This window comes from Copidosoma floridanum, unplaced genomic scaffold (assembly GCF_036245765.1).
Source record: "Copidosoma floridanum isolate Cflo_tuat_1 unplaced genomic scaffold, Cflo_Japanese_pri ptg000025l, whole genome shotgun sequence".
NCBI lineage: Eukaryota > Metazoa > Arthropoda > Insecta > Hymenoptera > Encyrtidae > Copidosoma > Copidosoma floridanum.
In genome coordinates, this window is record NW_028321902.1 from 5,529,773 (window position 1) to 5,543,652 (window position 13,880).

General features: G+C 40.4%; 1 protein-coding gene across 1 annotated transcript in view; it reads right to left on the reverse strand.

Moving 5' to 3' along the window:
• LOC106642709 (uncharacterized) overlaps positions 1-9,242 on the reverse strand; it is a 39,866-nt gene extending 30,624 nt beyond the window's left edge. Inside the window, exon 1 of the mRNA XM_014357571.2 lies at positions 8,843-9,242. The gene's annotated coding sequence lies outside the window, so the exon portion shown is untranslated. The remainder of the gene's footprint in view (positions 1-8,842) is intronic.
• Between the last annotated feature and the right edge of the window lie 4,638 nt (positions 9,243-13,880).

Sequence of the window (13,880 nt, forward strand, 5' to 3'; positions counted from 1 at the left end):
ACCTGTATACTTTCTTTCTTTCTTCACCAAAGACTTGATACCACATAGCTCCAAAAGTATTTTTTTTTTTTTTTTTATGACAGAGAGTAAGAAAGCATCATCGCAAGATTACATTTCCAAAAACACACACAACTCACGTCCGTTCAGATAAAAACGTATATGCCGTCACAAATAATTCATTTCGAAAAATTGTTATTGAAAATATATTTTTTTTTTTTTCCTCAAGGTTAGTTAGTTGTACGAGCATTTTTCAAAATATTATTCACGTTGATATACATTTTCTCAAGCTGTAATTTCCGCAAAAAATTGTTTTTCTTGGGAAAGAAGCTGTTTTCAAATACCATTTGATGTATACTTTTTTTTTTTTTTTTTTTTTTTTTTTTTTTTTGACATTACAATGAAGCGACAACCTTTAAATAAAAAAAAAAAAAAAAACTTTTGCTACGAGTTTTTCTCGGATTCCAAAAACCGTACCAACTTATATTATATCTCCTGCAGTAAACAAAGATATCGTAAACAATGCAGGGAAAAACAGAGCATCAGCACGTGCGCCATTGTTCATAAATCGCACAAAGCGCCAACGTAAGCTCCTCTGCAAAAAAATTAATGCACATCTCGTTCGTATACTATACCAATACACACACACACACACCACCAAAGACTGATTCAATTTCAAATTGCCGTGTGTCTCGTTTGGCTGGAGCTGGGGCGTGCATGATCAAAAACGTCTTTTGTGCGCGCTAGTATATAATATCATGACGTATATATACAAGTAGACCGTATAGAGACCGGCAATCGGAAACGGCTAACTGCCGCTGTTGTGACGAGCCGAGACACTATGTTGCACTATGTCAGACATATTATATACGTATACACATATATTATGCCAGCCCAACTACATATACGGACGTTATTTAAATGATACGATATGTTATATACCTCGTGTGTGAGCAGGATAGGAGAGAGTAAACCGCAGGTACTTATTAAGTGTATATATCGTACGTACACTGCATGAGAGACCATACGAGTGACGTTTTTTTTTTTTTTTTTTTCTTTTTTTTTGAACAGACAACGCTATTGAGAAATTGCAGGTTGTTCCGTCCGCGCACTTATGCCGCTGTAAGTATATATACACGCTAACGTGAAAAACAATGGGTGTACATTGACGCAAGAGATACGAAGCGTATATTAGCAGCGACGTCGCGCCGAGTATAAGTATATATATATACTTGCATTACGAGGGGCCGTGTGTGCCTAAATTTGGCGAATCGAGGGAGATCCTTTCGATACGAAAGAAAAATCGAGAGGCGCGCGCGGTCGTATATATTACATTATGAGTCACGGTATTGTAAAATGCCCAATGAGCTCATAATAATAAGCGTATGGATACACCTACGCACCGCGCGTTTGAGGGTTATTTCATACATGTTTTTTTTTATTTTTTTTTTATTTACTACGCGCTTATGAAAAATGCTAATTTTTTTTGTATACGTAATCGTATGTTGTTTGACCAGTTCTAACAAAAGAAAAAAAAATTAAGTTCTGAAATATACGTGATGGATATATACGCAGTTACGCTTAGTACAATATGAAACTGGTGAATTAGTTTATACGAGTGAGATTGATCTGTTGTGTGTAGACGGAGAAAATCAAAAATAAAATTTCGACCTTCCACGTTGTGAATTTTTATTGAAAATAATTGATCGATCCAATCTCGATGGAAAAAATACGATGTGATATTTGGCTAGGTATTTTTTACTAAAATTTCACTGCCAAAACCGAAGCTAAAAGTTGAAAAACGTAAATTTTTTTTTTTTTATAAAAAACCCCCAGATTGAAAAAACAATTTATTTTTACTATATACTCGATCGAAATTACAAATGTTTTATTTCCCCACTAAAGTCCTAAATATCTTTGGCATTTCCAAAGGTGTTATTCGAAGCTGGATCGCATGCACGTAATGATCGAGTTCCGACGATAACTGTTCCCGATATCCACCGTATTATTTACGTATCATCGTAATGTAAGTACATCATTTTTGTTAAAAATCTCTATGTAGATGCTACTGCTTACGCGCTATCTGATGATGACGACTACAAGTAAGTATATATGTATGTTGTAACGAGGGAGATTCTACGATGACTCAATTGGAATCAACTTTTATCGGCACACAATGGGTGATGGTATATATAGGAAAGTGTTTTTTTTTTTTTGTTTTTTTTTCATACAAATCACTAAGTCTTTCCTCGAGTGTCAGCCACCAAATGTATCTTTTGTTTTCTCTTCCAACGCGGGAGGGAAAAAAAAAAGGAAAGAAAAAGAAAATTTGTACCACTTGACAGAATAACATCATCATCGTGAAAGTGTGAATAGAACGAGGTGACGGAAGAAAAGTATTTATGTATACGTGCCTACATATAGGAACGGTATAGAAAACTCTCTCCACGAACACTCCAATGACGGCCTCCCTCTTGTTTTTTTCTGAAAAAAAAAAAAAAAAAAAAAAAAAACGAGCCGTATACGGGGAAAAGAAGTCCCGATGAAAATTCATTATTCCAGGGGACAAAGTGCAGAGAGAAAGAGAGAACGGAAGCTCCGCAGCGAAAGAGAGAGGCATTATATTCTCACGTCCGATCGGTACGCTCTTTTCCCCCGTAAAGCGGCTCGTTCCGGCTAAAACCATAGGGCCGCGGGTCCCCCGAAGTACCTATATACACGCGCACACAATGATATATATCTCGTGCTCTCGGGGGGCCTTTTTCTCTCCCCCCCTCTCGCTGCTTCTCCGAAACGCCAGAGCGGAGTAACGTTATAGCACCCCCCCCTCCTCGCCGCGGCCGAAAAAAGTCCTGTCATTTCAATGACGCGACCAGGTGCTCCTTCCGGGTGATCTGTGTGTGTATATAATATGTACTTACACCCCTTTCCCTCCTCGCGCTCTGCTGCACGCACCGGCGATTGTAATGAGGTCGGTTTTTTTTTTTTTTTTTTTTTTTTTTTGAGTACACGCAAAAACGAGGCTCCTCGCCACCACGGTGTCGTCGTTGGTGTTCAATGAAACATCTATTTTTCTCTCTTTCGACGGCTCGGCCGATTATTTCCTTTTTTCTTGATGGCTGATGCGTATATTATATAATGTTTTCGACGCGAGCGATGGCCGATGACATTTTAATGCAATACGCACTCGAGGAATGCCGGGAAAGAAGCTAAATATACACACATATAATATTATAGTCGCATCGATGAAACCATCGCACTGGAAATGTACGAGTATCAAAGATAAAAAAATTTAAAAAAAAAAGAGAGAAAGGTTCTGGTATATGATCGGCGCGTTATAGAAAGAAAGCTGCAGCAACGCCGATGATAGTAATCATAATAATAAAAAGCTGGAGGGGAAGGATCGAAAAGAGTATATAATTGGGCGCCGTATATATCATCATATATGCACTGGACTGCACCGATGCACTGCATCATCATCATCGTGCACGAAGGTTGGACCGAAAAAGAAGGAAAAAAAAAAAAAAAAATCCTTCGCCATCGCGTCTTTTATTTTCGTCTAGCGGCTACGACGACGCCGCGAGCCGATTTCTCGGAAGGATCCTCTCTCTTGTGCGCGGACCGGCTATCTAACCCCTTCTCCCTCTCTTTCCTCCGCTTCTTCTTCTTCTTCTTCTTCGTCTCATTTTCGATAATCTCCGCTGCTGCTCAAGAGTGATGCAGGGAGCATATAGCGTCTCGTTACCCAAAGATACGTACTTTTATTTTTAACGTTCATTTTTTTCTTTTTTTTTTTTTGCCATCCTGCAGATGTTGGAATCTTTCGATTAAAAAATCGTCTTTTTTGTTTAATAATAAAAATAATCTCAAGACCGAAAAACAGATAAGAGCCGATGTACGTGTATTATATTACGTGGAATTGCCGAGAGCGTGTTATTTTTCCCAGAAAAACGAGTGCCCGAAAAAAAAAAAAAAAAAAAAAAAAAAAAAAAAAGTAATGTTCATTGCCGCAGTGTTATTCACGCGCGTGGCGCCCGAAACTCTCGATGATCCCGAAACCGAAACGGCCTCCTCCTCTTGCCGGGGAATAATTTATATTTATTGCCCACAGCCGGAGATATACAGCAAACAATTACGACCTTCCCTCCCTTGCCTGTGCGCGCCAACACTAAAAAAAAATACTATGCATCATCGGTTCAATAAATTAAACTCCTTATCTCCGAAAGCCTGCGCGTGTTCTCGGAATTTTCAATTAAAACGCGCGACTAGTGTTTTCTTTTTTCTTTCGTGTTTTTTCGCGCGATAACTCCCCGAGAGAATTCGTAAATCACACGCAAACGCGAAAGTGACGCGAGGCGCGTGTTGACTTTTTTCGTCATGGATTATATGGCCCTTGGGTTACGTGAGAGTGGTTTTTTATTGTTGTACGGACTTTGTTTTATCAGTCTCGAGTATATATCGTAATCGGTTGCGAGGGAAAATAAAAAGAAAAGACGAAACGCTCGATTTTTGGAAATTGGATTTGTACTTTTTTGTAAAGCACACCTACCAGGGAGAAAATACGCAGAAAAAGGCGTTTCTCTCGTGCCTCTTGTTCTTATCTGCCCCTCGAACAAGCGCGAGAGAGAGAGACGGTGGTCCTGAAATTTGGTTAAAAATATAAGAGTCGAGGCGACGTCCGAAGGTCGGCTCGGAAATAATTTTCCGCGAAAAAAAAAAAAAAAAAAAAAAACAACCCACCGATGGCTACAGTATGATATTGTTTACCGCGCCAAACTTCACTCGAGCATGTAATATCGCGCATTGCGATTATCATTATTTTTTATTGTCCCAACTTATCGCGTTTGGTGTATATATATAAACTCCCGGGGCTCCCGATACTTTGCACGTGTGTGTGTGTGCACATCTCAAAGTGCGCCTTTCTGAGAATTTGCTCAAGGCTCCGAGAGTATATACACGGACACGACGAGTCGTCTCGTCGCGCGAAGAGAGATTACGTTTGCGTCACATCGTTTCGTACTTTGCCACGCGCGCGTGCATGTGGGTTGCCACGGGGAGATATCGGGTATCGGGATCCCGAAACAAAAACCCCGAGAGCCGATAGAAACTATCGCACGCGACTTTATAAGTGTCAACGACCTTATACGGGGTGGGACGAATTTTTTTTTTTCGCCAAGCGTATCGGATCAAAAATGTATATATACTCGAAATTACACGGGACGGGAGAGCGTAATAATTTTTTTTTCCTTTTTCAACGAGCGAGCAACTCTTTGTTGGAAATTAAACGCCACGGGGCTTAAGGAGTTAATGGTCGTGATAAAAAAAATTAAAAAAAGAAATTAAACCCAACGCGTACAGGTACATCCCGAGTTTTCGACGGCAAAGGCACATTTTTCCCGGAGAATCGAGCAACGACAAAGTCGTTTATGGTAAAAAATGGTAAAAAATGGTAAAAAAACGTCTTATCCCACCTTATGATTATTAGAATATAATCATAGAAAATGGTTCGAAACCATAAAAAAAATTTTAAGACTCAAATTGGGGTGGAGCACCATTTTTTCCCGGTAAGCTACGCGATAACGTACAAGTGTTGGGCGAAACCTTGAAAAGTGGGAGGTAAAAAGGAGAGAACGAATCGATGAGTGATCAAGACGTAGCGATGACGATAAAAAGCCTTTGTTGTATTTTTGTTTCCAGAAACCCATCGGGCATAAATTAAATGCGACCCTATATGGTTGTTTTTTTTCCTTGTTCGCTTTAATGGGTCAAGTGACGGTATACATAGGGGCACAGAGAAACAGTAGCTCTCCCCAAGTTCTGCGTATACACACACACACACACACACAAATTGCATAAGAAGAACAACAGCGGTAGCAGCAACAACGTCTACGGGAGAGAAAGGAGGGTAAGACAATAGGTCGTTGTCGCGGGGGCGAAGAGAGAGAGACCTTGGCTTTCCAGCATAGTAAATGGAACGCGCCCAATCGATATACCCCGCAGAGGGGCACGTATAGTATGTTGAGTCGTTTTTTCCGAGAATCCGCCCGCGCCGCGTTCGACACAAAGAGGAGAGCTTCTTCGTGTATTTGTTCAAAAAAAAAAAAAAAAAAACGCGCGCGCGTGTGTGGGTGCAAGTGTATGATACGATGGTTCGGAGGTGGAAACAATGGGACGCGAGATTGACTCGTTCGTGCCCGACGACGACCAAGTTTATCTTCTTCCGTTCCTGCGGGCGTGTGTGTGCTCGTGTACGTTATGTCTTCTGTTTGGGGAGGGCACATATTATATACGTGCATTATATATAGGTACACTTGGTCAAACAGTTTTTGGTGCGTCTGTATGTTACATAAGTACCCGGAACGCAGCGGTACTTTGGCTTTTATGTTCAACGTATAGCTTGAGTACACAGAGTCTTTTTTTTTTTTTTTTTTTTTTTTTTTTGTGCGTTTCGGCTTTTTTCTTTTTTAGGTGGAAATTTGAGAGTACAATATAATATTATACGCTCTCTAAATAAAATTTTACGGTTAGTTTTGCTGGTGTGTTGAAAAAAAGAAAAATTTAATTAGGGGAAAAACCTGTAGAGACTAATTAGAGGGCCATACATCCTCTCTTTCTTCTTTTTTTTTTCCTCTGCAATAAATTCCAAAAGGATGCCGTTACGCTCACCGGCCACTATACGCTAACAACTTCTCGGTTGTCGTCGGAAAGCGTAACAGCTATACATCTATATACACGCTATATATTTACTCGGAGCGTTGTCTAATTTGCATGTAATTAGGCTACTTAAAATTCGCTAACGATCCCACCTTTTTTCCTCGAAAGGGAGACAAAAAGGAGAAAAAAAAAAAAAAAAAAAAAAAAAAAACAAACGCGTTGCGCATTTTTGGCGAACAATGCGAAAGAAAGAAATCCGCATCTCGTTTGCATAAGCTTTTCCGCGTAAGGCGCCGCGTGGCACACACAGGTCGAGAGCGAATAAAACTTTATATGCGATCCGAGAAACCCTTTACCGGGTATAACGAGAGCGCTGAGTGTGGGGGGGAGGGAAATCAGTTCACTCGGTGACCTCCGCGGGCGACTCTCTGCTGCAGCCTTGCCGCCTTTCGGCGGAATCGCGTGTGGAGACTCGTGTTTTATTTTTACACACATCAAACGCCCGTGCAGCTTTTCCTTCGCTTTTCATTGAAGCTATTTACTCTCGAGTATACTCGGGATCGTAATTCATTCGGTAATAGCCCCGCAGGTTTACTCGCGGGTATTACACACGAGGTGTATCGAGATAAGGAGGCTGCCACTATACTACATATGTATGCTTATGATGCAAATATTAAATATACACATTCCGAGAAGCACTTGATCTATTAATAAAAAAAAAAAAATAACAATTGTTTTTTCTCCTTGTTTTCGTCGTGCGTGCATCATCATCGTCTCTATATATACAATACACATCTCGAGAGAGAAATTTTCGTGTATATACGTATGGGTACCCTCTATGCCTGACCATTAATTCGAGGCTCCATCCATCATCGGCCTTCCGCGTTTCTCTCTCTCTCTCTCGTACCGTCATCATCGTCATCGTTTTCCGCGCGCGTGCATCATCAGCTGCCATGTAAACGAGAGGAGGAGGAGGAACGTATAACAACGATGAAAAATAAAAATTGCACGTATACGTGCAGCCGCGTGTGTACTGCAGCAAAAGAGAGAGAGAGTCCATACGCTTGCTATAAATAATGCTTTTGCAAAAGCCAAGGAGGCGTGTCTCTCTCGTTCCCCGACGACGCCATCTCTCTCTCTTTAACGTTTTCTTCATTAATTTTATCTCCATAGCTCTGCGGACGAGGGTTTTACGAAGAACTTTGTTATATCTTGTGTGTGTATACCATACGCCAGATATCTGATCGTGATAATAATTATTATTACTATTATTGTTGTCGTGGGGTGGCTCGCATGTATATTATATTTTTGAGAAACATGATTGGTTTTTTTTTTTTTTTTTTTTTTTTTCATAAAAACATATTGACATGGGATGGAAAAATTAATTTGTATTAACCAATTCCAGTTATGAAAGCTAATTTATAAATTTTTTCTTATCCCAAGTATACAGTATGGCGTATCTACCTATATATACGAGAGTAACTTATATTTTTCTGAAAAAAAAAAAACGAGAAAAAAAAGAGACGCGCACGCGACCGTATCCTCGTTTCGTTAAACGAGTTAAGTTCGAAGAGAAGCTCGTTCGCGGGCAAGGAAACCTATACAGATTCCCGAGAGATAAAAAAAGAAGAGCAGGATGAAAGGGTTGAGAGAGGAGTCGAGAGACACGACGCGGCATATATTGTACCTATACACACGCACTGAAATACATTGGAAGAGAAGGAATGCTCGGAACGCGGGCGCTCTCTTTGGTGGTATAGAAGCGGTTTTACGCTTCCCTATCAATCTATCGGCTTCCTGGTAAAGAGTGACTTATCCCTTTCTCCTTTTTTTTTTTTTTTTTTTTTCTTCTCGGACGAGCGATTCGTAATACACCTACGCTTTTCCCCTCTACCCTGGGATTCTCGATAACCACATGATGCACACAGGGAAAGAACAAAGTTTTCAGTGTGGTTTACCGCGAAAATAGAATAGATGGGCATTGTCGCGGATCTAGTCATACTTTTACGAAACCCATGAAAAATTTATTGTTTTTGCCGCAACACATAAACCACGAGATGAAATAACAATAAGTTCAAAAAAAAAAAAAAGAAGAGTTGGCGAGTCGAGAGTAAACAGTTGGCGATCAAACACATGACGCGAATCTTGTGATATATACACGATATCTATATACTTGAGATATATAACTCACCACATCTGTTTGCTCTGTCGTTCTTTTTTAAAAGGCCGTGCACTCTCTTCCGCAGCGGAGAAGTAGCCAAAAGTGCATATGCTATGTCACACACACTCCATACACTTTCGCGCACTTGACACTTTTTCGCTTTTAATCGAATAAATTGTTTTCATCGTGCACGATTTTCGGAGTCACGGAGCGTCCATTTCTGTGATACTTCGCGAAACTAACCTCCTCGCTGACGTTTTTCATCCCTTTCTTCGCCACGGTCACTTTGGCCACTCCACCGATCGATATAAAACTGTTGCGTGTACGTATCGCGGGACGCGCGAGTGTGAATAAAAATTTAAAAAACAGTCGACTCGAGCCAACGAGCCTCGTTATTCAAAACACACGCACTTTGCTCGATTTGACGCGAGAGAAAACGGAGCACAGAGTATGTTGTGTAAAATATATATTCGCAAACTAACACAAACAAAACACACACGCGCGCGCGACACCCTCTCGCAAAATCGGAGCTTCCACGGGCGCTGCGAGGTGGCGCGTCGCTCGCTACTTTTACCGCGTGAATTCGAACGTGTGTCTACTATAATCGGTAAATTATTGATAAGACCCGCAGTTTTTCTTTGTTGGACAGTAACGTGTACTTGATGTGGTTCGACTGAAAGTTGGTTGATAATTGATGTGGTTATGTGCGGTGTGTAATCGATTGCGGGAAACGTCTCCATTACAGTTTGTAAGTTTCGTATGCAGAGACCATCAATTTTCGTGCTCCCCGCCATAAACTGTGTGTATGATAGCGTATGTACCTGTATATTGTGTACCATGTGTGCATCTTTTCTTTCTCGATAATACACAAACGATCGGAGGGAGGAGGAGGGGAATAAGAAGCGAAAAACGTTTCTCGTGAACTATTGACGTTTTTGTGGATACCAGCATCGCCGGCATCATAAATAATAATACGAGTGTGTACGTCCCGTTCAAGTGTTACTTATATATTACCTTCGTATAAGAATGGGGGATCTCGTGTTCGAGGAATTATACTCTTAAAATTTGTAAAGTAAGAGTATTTCCATGAGACTTGTTGAGTAGTGGAAAATACTAACTCGAAAGCTTTTGTTTTCAAAACAATGTCGACGCTTCGGTCTGAGAAAGCGCCAACTTGGAATTTCGTTCGAAAAAGCGCTAATTCACGTTCAATCGGAATTTAAGTTGGCCCTTTCTTCAGGGCGATTTAAAGTTGCAGCAAAAATGATCATTTTGCTCAGTGAATTGAATACAAGTCGGCAAAAAAGGAGAAAGTTATTATTTCTAGTAGTTATTATTGTTTTAACAGTTAAAATTATGGTAGGAACAGTAAAAATTACTCTGTGGAAACAGGAAACATTAAATGGATAGGTTAACCATAACTTTTACTTTTTGAACCATAATTTTAACTGTTAAAAATTATAATTTTCCCCCCTTTCGTCAACTTGCATTCGATTTACGTGTAATTATCCTGTAATTTTTATTATTTCTTTCTCTCAGTATACAAAATACATTGTATCGACAACGAAATAAGGGGTTTTCTTTGACAGAAAATTAAAGAAAAAAAAAAGTGTATCGATCGTAGCTTCGCGCAGTAAAAATACATTGAAAAAAACGTTAGCTGAGCTTTCAAGTAATGTTTGTAGAAGCACGGACAATTAAACGAATCCACAACATTTCTCGCGTACTATAAAAAAAAAAAAAAAAAAGTCCCTCTGCGCCCGTACGAATGATAAATCAATCGACTTTGCCCAATACTCTCGTTATCCACAGCTCGTAAAAAGCATATAACATATACATATATATAGGACACCTTTTACACACACTACGCCGCGCGTCGCGAAACGTATCCGGCGGTGTTTTTACCCTCCTCTAAAAATAACGGGGCGCCGAAGCTCCTGCGCCTTATTTTCCCGACCAACGAAAATAGTTGCGCGTCGACGCCTCTCTGCTCTCGCGGCATACATTACATTATGACTTTCGTGACTGTTTAACGCAAAATGCGCTGGAGTAGAAAAAAAAAACAAAAAAAAAAAAAAAGGTACATCTGCTTCCGTAAGCAATTGTAGGTGCTTTTTGTACGTGTATATGTAATATATATGTGCTCCTAATTAAAATAGATCCGCGAGCGCAAATATAGGAATTCGGAGAAAACGTGGGAGCGACACTGTTTCAGGGGGGGTCACGCGCGCGTAATTATAGCCACGCGGGATGAGCTCACTTGCGCAATGTTTCCTCGATTGATCGGTTTTTAATTGGAACGAAAACAATAACAATAATACCAAAGAGCCTATATATACATAATTCGACTCGCGATGTCTTCCGGATGAATCAGCCGATACGACACACGCGCGCGCGACGCAATTTTTTTATTTGTACCTTCGCGGTTTACTGTTTTCGCGATCACCGCCGAGCTAAATTTAATGTTTTTCGTGGTTGTTTTTTTTTTTTTTTTTTTCTCACAGGTGCGCGTTATCTCGACGTGATTCAGCTACGTATGAGGAAAAAAAAAACCGCGAGTTTCCCCGAGGCCTCGTTTCCGCCGAGAGGCGCAACGTATGTGGAAACTCAAAGGGAGAGGCGATCCCGAGGCGAACTTTTCGGCGGATATGAGTACCTATTTTACGCGTACAAGGCTATATATATAAAAAAGTAATAAAGACCGGCAAAAGCGCTTACGAGCATCTGGTCTGCGTAATGTCGTGCAGCAACAACAGCTTTTATAAAGTATAATGCACACGAGTCCGTGATGGTGATCGTCCGATCGTTGGGTTACATTGGCCGATTTCTCGGAAGTGCGTGTGTAATATAGACCGTTTACAATGTACGCTGCACTACATTCAAGTTTTTTTCTTTCTTTTTTTTTTTTTTTGATCCACGCGCGCATGGGAGAGCTCGTTACGTGTGTGTACACATTTATGCGTGCAATTGTGCGATGAGGGGATATCGACGCCCAGTACACGGACGATTATGGAGAGAAACGCCGAGATAAGCGTCTGCGCGAGGGCATTGTTGCGGAAATCGGCTGAAGGCTTATGTTTACGCTAATCAAAGGAATTTAGTTTTTTTTTACTCGGAAAAATCGGTATCCTTTTTCTTTCACTATTTCGCCAGTGAAAATCTTGCTTGCTTGCGCAAAATGAGAAATTTTTACCATTTCAAATTTAAAGACATGATTGCGATTTGATACTTTGGAAAATGCCGTTGTAGATGAAAGAACCGCTGAAACGCTTTTATTTCCAAGAGACAGCGGTATATATATATATTCAACACTTTATCGAAGCTGCCGGTGATTTGTTGCAACGTAAAAGACATAGTTTCGAAAAGTTGCTGGTTATTCATAATATTTGTATATTATCAACCCTCTGACGTTTGGCTCTATAACGAACACTTTGCGTTACCCGCAATTATATTTCGAATTGATCACGACCATGTATACGTAGAAACAAAGCTCCCCCGGGGTAAATCATACTTTGTGCCGCACAGCTTCGATCGGCCGATCGTTTCCGCGTAAATGTGCAAAGTTGCACCGCACAATATGTATGTTATAGACCAAGAGGGCGAAGGTATAATACCGAGAAGACAATCTGGACATGAAAAATTCAGCCGCTCTTCCGAGCGAACTCAATTGACGCACAACAATGTAAGTATATATACCGTATATGTACATATAAACGCTTTTATACGTATATACCGAGCTTATTCCCTGCCATTACGTATACATGTGCATTATATACCCACGTGCTGACGTGTAGTACATAATATATATATACCTACGCTTTGAATAGATACGTATATATGTACACCCCCGCGATCTAATTTTCCTTACCTAAAAATACGCAACAATGTATAAAAAAGATCAATACTATCTCCGAGGAGTGTATAAACAATGTATATATTTTTTTTTTTAGTATTTGCACTCGTCATACATATACCTACCTCGGGATGTACGATAATTACACACAGTGTAATGACATGACGTTATAATTACACGGTAGGACGTATACGTGACATGATAAACGCGACATTTCCTCTCTCTGTCTGTTGCTCCTATTTTTTTTTTTTTTTTTTTTTTCCACGAATGCGAGCAAAATGACGAGGTTTTAAAACATCGAAAACAAGATAATAAAGCGCAATTATATCATCATTGCGTAACTATGTATGTATACATCTTTCTCTCGTTGTTTCACATATACGACTCTCGATTTCCCGGTAATGATTTACAAGAGTCGCGGCGATAGCACGTTACGATGCGCGTTTGTACCGAAAATTACCATTCGGTTGAGCGGAAAGGAGGAAAAAAGATTGTCTTTTTCCGGGGAAACGCGCAAGCCGGTGCATCTTATACATCCGTTGCGTTACACGTATAGGGTTTTTCGAGAAATTAATTTCACGAGTCGTTGCGTCGTGTGATTTTTTTTCGACAAAGTCATATGTATTTCTCTCTCGCAAAACGTGCATGTATATATACATATATATCATACTTGCGGTTGCGATGAATTAATGGTATACATCGGACACGCTCGTTGAGTAAATTACGTGGCACGTAAGTATCGCAACTATACAACCGAGCGAGTTTTCCTTGGAATTACAACGCTATTAAATTCCTTTCCGCGCCTTCGATTAACTCTAATGTAAAAAGAAAATCCATCCGCCCTCGCGATTTTTCGTGGGGCGTAAAAAGTTATTCGGTATGTATATATAGTACATTAGCGAAGCGTCCGACTTTATACACTCCGGGGCGGAGTGTTCTAGCTCTCGCGAAATCCAATTACATTTTTTTTATTTTATTTTTATTTTTTTTCGTTTATGACGGGTGGATATGCGTATACGAAGGATTCTTGGAATGGCCGAGCAGAGAGAGGATGCAAATTGCATCGATACGCATCGTCGTCGATGCAGCCCATTATAAATGCCCCGTCGGATGAGGGAGGGTACCCGCATGCAGGCGCTGCTCTTCGCAATTACCCGGCAATTAGTATTGGTACACACACTCGCGTATCCATTGGATAAAATTCGTCTCGTATAA